Here is a 10,510-nt window from a genome sequence, read left to right as displayed (position 1 = left end):
AAAAAAAAAAAAAAAAAAAAAAAAAATGAGAAGCAAGGCTGGAGGCATAGCACATACAGAGGGGCTGGCAAGCTCCTGCCTTTCCTGGGTGGAAGGTAGGAATGGGGAAGGCAATTAAGCGCAATCAGACCTCCATAAAACAGCAAGCCTCACTTCCAGTCTCCTTCCCCCAGCCAACATTCCTGCCAAGGAATCAACAGAAGTGGTTCCAAGCAGTGATCGCAAATCCCCTCAACAAGGGTAACTGCTAGAAGGTGACCCAGAGGAGAATAAAGGCAATGACACAACCTGGGTGTGGTGACACACACCTTAATCCCAGCACTTGAAGGCTGAAACAGGTTGGTGGCAAGTTTGAGCCCAGCCTGGGCAATTTAGAAATTTATCAAGATCCTGTCTCAGAATTTCAAATATGCTTATATGCTTTTCTTTGTAAAACCTTTTTCTGACTGCAAAAGCAAAATTTGTTTATTTTGAAAATTTGGAAAGTACAGCAAATGGAAAGGCAGAAGTCATGGGGGAGAAGGGAGAGGGGAAAACTGCCTGCAATTTCTATACCCAAAGGCAATTTCTGTCAACGTATCTGCATATTTCCCTCCAGGGTTCTTTATATCATCGAATTAAACCAGGCCTATAACTTTATATCCTATACTTCTCCCTTACCATTATCACATAAGAATTTTCTGAGTGGTGCATGTTGCGTGTCTGTAATCCCAACACTCAGGGAGGCAGAGGCAGAAAGATTAAAAATTCAAGCCCAGTCTGGGCAACTTCACAGACTTAGTGAGGCCTCATCTCAAAATAAAAAATAAAAAGGGATAGAGTCCATTGCAAAGTACTGCATCCCCAGTACTACACACACACACACACACACACACACACCTGTATTAATAAAGTTTTATTAACACTAGTTTAATGGTGCATAATATTCATATTACATATGAAATACTTATGCTCAGCATGTATATTTCACATTTACCTATAGTTATATATTCATGTCTTAATATTTTTACCACTATAAAATAATGCTAGCATAAATTGTATATAAAACTCATTTGGGTATTTCCTTGAGTAGTTTCTTAGAAGTGAAATGACAAGGTCAAAATCAACCAGTAAACTGTTTTCCAAAGAGCAATTGAATGTTTATGCTCCCACTGGCCAAAAGTGCAATCCCAGCTCACCACACGTCAGAACTGAGCACTGGTCAGGGCCAAACTTGGGCAGGTGCTCAAATGGGTCAGGGTACTGCCAGGAACAGCACTCAGCCCTTGCCAAAATGTCTAACATTCAGGGTTGACATTTCTGACATTTACAAGAGACCACAAAGCCTGTGGAAGCTGCTGACACAACAGCCTCCCTTCAGGTGCAAAGATCTGGACCCTGTCCCTATCTGAATTGAAAATTGGAGCCCACAGGAAGAGCAAAAATAGGGACCTCAATGCTGAAGAGGGAGGTGACAAACAGCACTTTCTCTCTGAATCCCAGCTCTTGGTATGAGAGAAATGGCTCAATCCTGCAGAAGCACAGCAACTACTGGTGATTCTAGAGGCCTCCATGGAGAAACATATCAGTGGAACAGAGCGGTAGATGCTGTGGGGTGCAGTGACTGGTGAGTGATTCCAATCCAATTCATACACGCCCAAGAGAAGGCAGTCAACAAGTTGCCATTTTGGAAGGGGGCCAGCTGAACCTGGCACTCAGAGGAGCAATGGGTCAGCTCCTTCTCAGGGCTCTGAGTGCCAAGGTGAGCTGCAGCCATGGGAGACACTCAAGGTCAGGAAGCAGAGTTTAAGCTGGCAAGAGGCATCTGAAAGGTTGTAAGCCAAAAAACTTGGGTCCCAGCCTCACAACCAAAATCCAGGATCAGCCAAAACTTCAGTAAAGTTGAAAGCACAGGCTTGCTGGGATTACCCAAACAGTAATCGTACTGAAGGATTTCAGGAATTGATCAACACGGATCTGGGCTCTGTCGCCCCATTTGTCTATGAGTGACAGCAGAGACACGCCCTGAAATAGACTTTTTTTTCCTTTTGCTTGTTTTTTCATTTGTTCTTGTTTTTATATGAGTGTAAACATTGTTTTCAGTTTTTTGTTGTCATCTTGTTTTGTTCTTGTGTTTTTTCTTTTCTTTCCCTCCAGTCTTCCTTATCAATTTCCCAAAGCTTTTTTTAATCTTCTTTTGTCCTTCAGCCTTGCTTCTAATGTTTTCCTCTTCTTCTATTTCTCTATTTTTTCCTCTTTCCCCTTTTAAAATTTTCCCCTGAGGGTAAAATCACTATATGGAGGAGATATTTACTGTATTAAATTTTCTGATTTGTTTTAGATTTTCTTATACGACTACAAATCTTGTTGATATAGTTAAAGGTGGCAAATTAATAGTCACAACAGTTTGTAATTTTCTAGGCTGTTATTGATGCTATCATCATTACTGATTATACTACGTTAGCCAAGGGGACATAGTTGTTCTAATCCATTGTTCTACAAGACTGAGATTGACTGAGGGTCATAAACAATACTAGAAGCCAGTACCAAAGAAACAGAGTCTAGGCTAAATAGGCAACAACTTCTTATCCCAATAAATTGAAGAGGTGGGATCTGCAACAGACTCAAAAGCCAGCTACACCCATAAGGCATCTCTGAAAAGTAGTCATTTCCTAAGGATTTTTCAATACTAGCAATAAGGCTACCTACCACAAGCAATTATCTAGCACCAACGCAAAAGCTAAACTAAAATAATGAGAAGATACTGAAGCAAGTTGCGACCCCAGAATTGGAGCTCACCTAAGGCAAACCAGGGGAACAATGAGGTGCAACAATTCAAAGCCATCCATCCAACTCTCTGAAATGATAATAGTGGAAGTGACAAGGCAGATGAATGAGGCCTTAGAAAAACTCAAATTAGACATAATTTCTCAGATAACTAAAGAGATGATGACCACAATGAAGGGTATGGCTAGTGAATAGAGAGTAAACACCAATTTCTAAAAAAAGTAAAGGAGCTTAGGAAAATGATGGAAATGATGAATGTCCAACACAGGAAAGAAATGGAATTCATGAAACAGACTCAAACAGATATCCAGGAGATTTAAAAAAATTGAAAGCATATGCACCAAAATGAACCAATGTGAGGACAGAATATCAGATCTAGAAATAAAGTTTGCAGTTAGTGAAAATGAAAAGAAAGATTTCTTAAAGATAGCAAGGAAAGGAAAGAAAGGACAAGAAAAAAGAGAACAGAAGGAAAATGGAAATAAAGCTTTTATAAATGAGAAGAGGAAGTTGAAGGGGGTAATGAGAAAAAGAAGATGTATCATTATAGGTACAAATTCTCTACTATGAATGATATCATTAAGTGTATTTAAAATGTTTTTTTAAAAAAGAAAAGGACAATGAGAAAGCAATCCAACAGCTACTACACAGTGCAAAGAACAATAACATAAGACTGATCAGAGTTAATGAAAAATTAGGAAATACTACAAATGACATAAAAAAAATCTGTTCACAGAAATAATGGCAGAAAACTTCCTAATCATGGAAAAGGAACATGACATATAGATAAGAGAGACATAGAGAACTCCAATTAGCCATGACAAAAAAAAAAACAAAACACTACTCCAATTCAAAATTCCAGAAACTCAACACAGGAACAAAATATTAAAAGCCGTTAGAGAAAAGAAACAAATCATCTATAAAGAAAAGCCCATCAGAACACAGCGGATTTCTCAACACAAACCCTCAAGTCAAGGGGAGCTTAGAGTGAAGTATTTAAAGCTCTTTTTAAAAAAGCCTCCAACCCAGATTGATATACCCTACAAATCATCTTTCAAAATTGATGGAGAAATAAGATACTTCCACGATAAAAATATTTGAATAAATTCATGACCACCAAACCAGCACTCCAAATGTTCTGAAGGACATTCTACAAAGAGTAATGAAGACTACAACTCCATGAACCCCAACAGAATAAGCTCACCAGGCTAGACAAGCATTTAAACAGAGGACAAAGAAAGAGAACCAACAACAGGAAAGTTATTTGACAAGGATAAGTCAGTATGTATCAGCTATAACCATCAATGTAAATGGTCTCAATTCACCAATCAAAACACATAGGTTGGCAGAGTGGATCAAGAAACAATATCCAATAATATGCTGCACACAAGAAACACATTTTAACTTAAAAAGAAATTCACAGACTGAAAGTCAAGGGTAGAAAACAACACTCCATGGGACAGGAACCCAGAAAAAAGGCAGAGGTATCCTATTTGAAGACAGAGTGGATTTCAAGCCAAGACCAATAAGAAGAGATAAAGGTCACTACATATTTGGTAACAGAACAATCCAAGAGGAAGAGATAACAATCGCAAATATGTATGCACTAAATGCAGTGCACCCAACTATATAAAATATATATTAACAAAGATGAAAAAAACAGATAAGTACCAATACAATTGTAATGGGGGACCTCATTATTCCACTGTTGCAAATAGATAGATTAACTAGACAAAAAAAATCAACAAAGAAATATCAAAGTTGAACCAAACCTTTGAAAAAATGGGCTTAGTAGATATCTACAAAGTGTTCCACTCCACAACAACAGAATATACATTCTTCTCAGCTGCACATAGTGCATTCTCCAAAATAGACCACTACTAGCTCACAGAACATCCTCAAGTAAATGCAAAGGAATTGAAATTATCCCGTGCCTACTATCAAACCATAATGCAATGAAATTGAAAAATCAATAGCAAAAGAAACCACAGAAACTTCATAAACACATGGAAATTCAATAACATTCTACTGAACAACCAATGAATCACAAATGAAATTAAAGAAGAAATCAGACAGCTTCTACAATTAAACAATAATGCCAATACAACATATCAGAATTTATGGAATGCATTGAAAGCAGTCCTACAATGGAAATTTATAGTGGTGAATTCACACATCAGAAACACAGAGCAAATTCATATAAACAACCTAATGTCGAACCTCAAGCCTCTACAAAAGTGAGTGAAGCACCAAGCTTATATGAGGGAGGAAATTATAAATTATTATTCAGAGCAGAAATTAATGCAATTGAGACCAAAGAAACAATACAAAGACTCAATGAATCAGAGTTGGTTTTATGAAAGATTAAATAAAATTGACAAACCCTTAGCTAATCTTATCCAAAAAGGAAAGAAAAGACTCAAATCTATGCAATTAAGAATGAAAAGGGTGGGGCTGGGGATTTAGCTCAGTAGTGCCATCACCTGCCTCACAAGTGTAAGGTCCTGAGTTTGATCCCTGGTACAAAAAAAAAAAAAAAAAAATTGAAAGAGTGAAATCACAGCAGATCCTGCAGAAATCTAGAAGATCATCTAGACTTACTTTAAGAACGTGTGTTCCTTGTATTCTAATAAGATGGAAAACTCAGAACAAATGGTCAGATTCCTATATACATAAGAATTACCAAAGCTGAATCAAGAAGGTATAAAAATTCTACAAACATAAAAAATGCAGCATTCTGAAAAAGCCAATCAAAGAGGACATAAGAAAATGAAAAGGTATCTCCAACCAATATAGTGAAAATGGACATACTGCCAATTAACCCAATATCAGCCAATGAAATTTAAGAAGAAAATTTTTTAAACTACAAAGGAAAACCCAAATCCTGATGGATTCACTGTTGAATTCTACAAGAAATACAGAAAAGGTCTAACGCCATTGCACCAGAAAACATCTTTAATGAAATTGAAAGGAAAGCAATACTCCCAGACTTATTCCTGGAAGCATTACCCTGATACAAAAACTAGAGAAGGATCCAACCAAACAAGAGAACTATAGGCCAATCTCCTTAATGAACACAGACACAAAAATACTCAATAAAATAATGGCAAATAAAATCAAGAAGATTATACACCTTGACTGAGAAGGACTCATTCCAGGTTCGGAGGGATGGTTCAATATATGTAAATCAATAAATGTAATATACCACATTAACAGAAACAGGGACAAAAAGCACACGATCATCTCCATAGATGCAGAAAAGCACATAACAAAGCCCAACACCCATTCATGATTAGAAGAAACCCTACCAAAAATTAGAATATATGGTCTTTATCTCAATATGATAAAAGCCATCTATGACAAACAGCCAACATACTAAATGATCAAAAACTGAAAATTGTCACTCTAAAATCAGGAAACAAGGATGTCCACTATCACTGCTTCTGTTCAATATAGTTCTGCAAACATTAGTCAGAGGAACTAGACAAGAGAAAGAAACAGAAAGAAGAACAGGAAAGGAAGAAGTTAAATTATCATTATTTGTGGATGACATGATACTCTACATAGAAGACCCCAAAAGTTTCACCAACAGACTCATAGGATTAATAACCAAAATTCATAGCAGGATGCAAAACCAACACTCAAAAATCAGTAGCATTCCTCTGTACAAATAACAAGCTCCCTAAGAGAGGTTAGGAAAATAACATCTTTCATAACAGCGCCAAGAGAAATGAAATACTTAGGAATCAATATGACAAAGGAAGTAAAAGACCTTACACTGAAAACTGCAGCACTCTGAAAAAGCCAATCAAAGAGGATATCAGAAAATGGAAAGATATCTTTTGTTCTTTGATAGGGAGAACCAATACAGTGAAAATGGACATACGTCCAAAATTGTTATACAGATTTAATGCAACTCCAATCAAAATACCAACAGCATTCCTCACACAATTAGAGAAAACAATCCTAAAATTCACTTGGAAACAGAAGAGACCTAGAATAGCAATGCAATCTGGGCAACAGAGGCAGGGCAGGGGCACCAGAATCTCTGATTTCAAATTATACTACAAAGCCACCACCATAGACAAAAACAGCATGGTACTGACCAAAAAAAAAAAAAAAAAAAAAAACAACACACAGACCCGAGGATCAGTGGAACAGAATAGCTGATGTAGAAACAACTCCAAACACACTCAGACACTTTATCTTTAACAAAGGCACCAAACATTTCCTCTTTAATAAGTAGTGCTGGAAAAACTGGCTTTCCACAAACTGAAGATTAAAATTCGACCTATATCTTTCAAAATGCACTAAACTAAAATCAAAATGGATCAAAGATTTAAATATTAAAAGAGAAACGCTGATTCTGCTGGAAGAGAGAATAGGTAGAAATCTTGAAGATATAGGTGTGGGCAAAGACTTTATGAACAAATCCCCAATCACACACAAAATATTATAAAAATCAACTGGATATTATCTTTTTAAAAAGATTTTGCACAGCAAAAGGAACCACCAACTGAGTAAAGAGACAACTCACAGAGAGGGAAAAAATTTTGCCAGCTATACCTGAGACAAAGGTCTAATATCTAGAATACAGAAAGAACTAAAAAAAAAAAATCAGACCCCCTAAATTTAAAGACCCAATCCAAAAATGGGCATCTGAAATGAATAGACACTTCTCAGATGAAGAATTACGAAGGGTAGACAAATATAGAAAAACATGCTCAGGCTTGGGATTTAGCTCAGCGGTTTGGTGGCCTGGCTTGCAAGCGCAAGGACCCGAGTTCAATTCCCAGTACAAAAAAAAAAGAAAAGAAAAACATGTTCAATATCACTGGTCATTCAAAAGATACAAATTAAAACAATACAGGCCTGGGGATTTAGCTCAGTGGTTCCACCACGTGCCTCGAAAGCATAAGGACCAGAGTTCAATCCCCAGTAAAAAAAAAATAAAATTATATATATATAAAACTAACGCTGGCTAGACTGTGGAGAAAAAGGAACCCTTCTCCACTGCTGGTGGGAGTGTAGACTGATGCAAACACTGTGGAAATCAGTGTGGAGATTCCTCAGAAAACTAAAACTAGAGGTCCCACTTAATCCAGCTATTCCCCTTCTTGGTATCTTCCCAAAAGAATTAAAAGCATCATACCACAGCAATGCGTGTGTGTGTGTGTGTGTGTGTGTGTGTGTGTGTGTGTGTGTGTGTGTGTGTGTGTGTGTGTGTGTGTGTGTGTGTGTGTGTGTGTGTGTGTGTGTGTGTGTGTGTGTGTGTGACTGCGATAACAGCAGCATAATTTGTAATAGCTACATCTTGGAAACAGCCAGTGCCCATCAATGGATGAATGGATAAAGATGTGGGCTTTTCATACAATGGAAGACCACTCTGCCATAAAGAAGGATAAGATTGAGACATTTCTACCTAAATGGATGCACCTTGAGACCATACTCTTAAGTGTAATAAATTGGACACATATGTTTAAATAGCACCTTGTTTCCCTGGTGTGAGAAACCGACAGAGCAAAGAAGGTCCAAAATGTATGACAGATATTGGGATATAGGAAGAAAATGTTCACATGGGAAAGGAAAGAAGGGACCAGAAAAAAAGAACAGAAGGTAAACTATGGAAACAAAGCTTTTACAAATAAGGAAAAGAAGAGGAGTTGAAGGGAAGGTGGGATATGAAAAAAGAACAATCAAGATATATTATGAACAGATACAAATTCCCTATCATTAATGTGATCATTGTGTACACCTGAAATGCAGCCATACAAATGACTTTTTTTAACTCTGAACTAAAGGAATTTGTCTTGTCTTTTTCTTTGCAAACTGAAGGAACTGAAATTTGTGATGGTTCCGTTGTCCACAAGACCTGTCACCTGATCATTTTAATTTCCGTCTTTGCTTGCCCGTGTTTGCATACGTTATTTCCTCCTGTGGCAAGCAATTGCTGCTGTTCTTTGCTAGGACATTCCTGGAGGTCCGGTACCCCAGGGACTAGCAATTGAGCAAGCACCAGGCACTGGCTCCCTGGGCCACCAGGTCCCAGAAGCAAATCAGCCTCCTCCTGGCTCTGTGATCAACTGGTCTACAAAGCTAACAATGGCCCATGTCTCAGGACCAAGTGACATCACTTGCACTCTTCATCATTTGTGTTCACAATAAATTCAGGGCAAGGAGCTCTATTACTAATTATCTTGGGTTTTAACCTTGACCCTTAGTCATCCTGATTGCTCTATATTGAATATAGTTTTTCTATTGTAAAATTTTTAATGACTTTGTTAAATATCTGTTCTTATTTGATGATCCAGGGTTCGCCAAGTTGTACTTTCTGTTCCCCAAAACCAGTGGGCAAACGTGGTTTTTGTGAATAATTTATGGAGCTCACTAACTAATCTGCCACCAAAGTGCTTCAATAAGGTGACACAGGTGTCCCCCACAAGTCCCCTTTTGCCTGGACAGTGGTGCTTCCCTGTGGCTGCTTTCGGGGCATATCCTGCCCACCACATGGCTCAGCCAAGCAGCTGCCCTCTGCGCCTTCCCTTCTGCTTTTATGACTCCAGAGAACCCACTGAACCCCAAGATCCCCTCTGGAACCAGCAGACCGGCAACTTAACCGACAGCCCACACCCTCGATTCCTCCTTTTGATGGTTTCTGCCTCTTTCCTCCTTGCTTTTTTGCACCGTTTGCCTAGCTGGCTTTCTTATTCCATGGATGATAAGGTCCTGGAGGGTAGGGAATTTATCTTGCTTAAGCCCTGAGCTTTGCATAATATAAATCACCAATATTTGCTCAATAAATAATATTTTTGTGGTTAATTCTACATTTAGACTCCTAAATGTGAACTGGGCCATTTTATATCTGAAATGAGAAAGAAGGAAAGCATTACTTTTCCTGCATCAAGAACTAAAGTAAGCATTTCTAGCAGTTTTATTTTGGGCTGGGGAAGAGTAGCAAAATCTCTCTCTCGCTCTCGCTCTCTCTCTCATGCATTTCTATGCCTTTTCCTCCAGTCTTTAATAACATGACCTTTATTAGCAGTAAGCACTTGAAAATATACATTTTTTCTTGTACTGTACTCATCAAACCAAATCTATGCATTTAGTGGATATTCCTGTCTTTGTGGTTGGTTTATAAGGATTTCGGTTACATATTTTAGAACCAAAAGAGTGCTATGAATTAGTTGGAAAGAGCAAATTTGTGACACGGAGCTACAAGGTGTATGTATCTTCTTAACAAAAGCCACACCTTCTGACTTGACTGTCCAGCGAGGCAGTGCCTGAGGGGTTCTGTGGTAAAGTGCAGTTCAGCAGCTTGGCCCTCATGTGGCCATAGGAGCGGACGCTGACGGCTGTGGTGCTCCTGTGAAAGGGAAAGGTGTGCCCCTCACCTCCCCCAGAGGTGGGGAGGAGCTGTGATGCAAACGAGCTGCACCCCCTTTCTCAGGACAGCACTTCCTCCTAACTGCCTCCCACAAATGCACCCTCCGCCTTCAGCCCTAGGACAGGGCCGGCCAGGACAACTGTGTCCCCAGCTCCCACCTCATGTCCCCTGCCTGTCTAATCTCACCTCCCCTCCTTCCTCTCTGCTGCCCATGTCCCAGAGTTGTTGTCTTTACTCGAGTGGTTGAACATCTGATTGAGAACATAAGATCCCATATATCTCCCCATTTGAGGCTGATACTCTGTGATTTGAGTCATATAAATTATCATAAAACCAAGACAAATTCAGAGAGCTTAACAA

The 10,510-nt window shown here is 38.6% G+C and overlaps 1 protein-coding gene across 1 annotated transcript in view; it reads right to left on the bottom strand.

The window, feature by feature from the left end:
- Drc1 (dynein regulatory complex subunit 1) overlaps positions 1-10,510 on the bottom strand; it is a 68,747-nt gene that overhangs the window by 18,369 nt on the left and 39,868 nt on the right. The gene's annotated exons all lie outside the window — the stretch shown is intronic.

The sequence above is a fragment of the Fukomys damarensis genome, unplaced genomic scaffold (genome assembly GCF_012274545.1).
Source record: "Fukomys damarensis isolate Sample0158 unplaced genomic scaffold, DMR_v1.0_HiC HiC_scaffold_2, whole genome shotgun sequence".
NCBI classification, from domain to species: Eukaryota; Metazoa; Chordata; class Mammalia; order Rodentia; family Bathyergidae; genus Fukomys; species Fukomys damarensis.
This window is presented reverse-complemented; position numbering and strand designations above follow the sequence as displayed.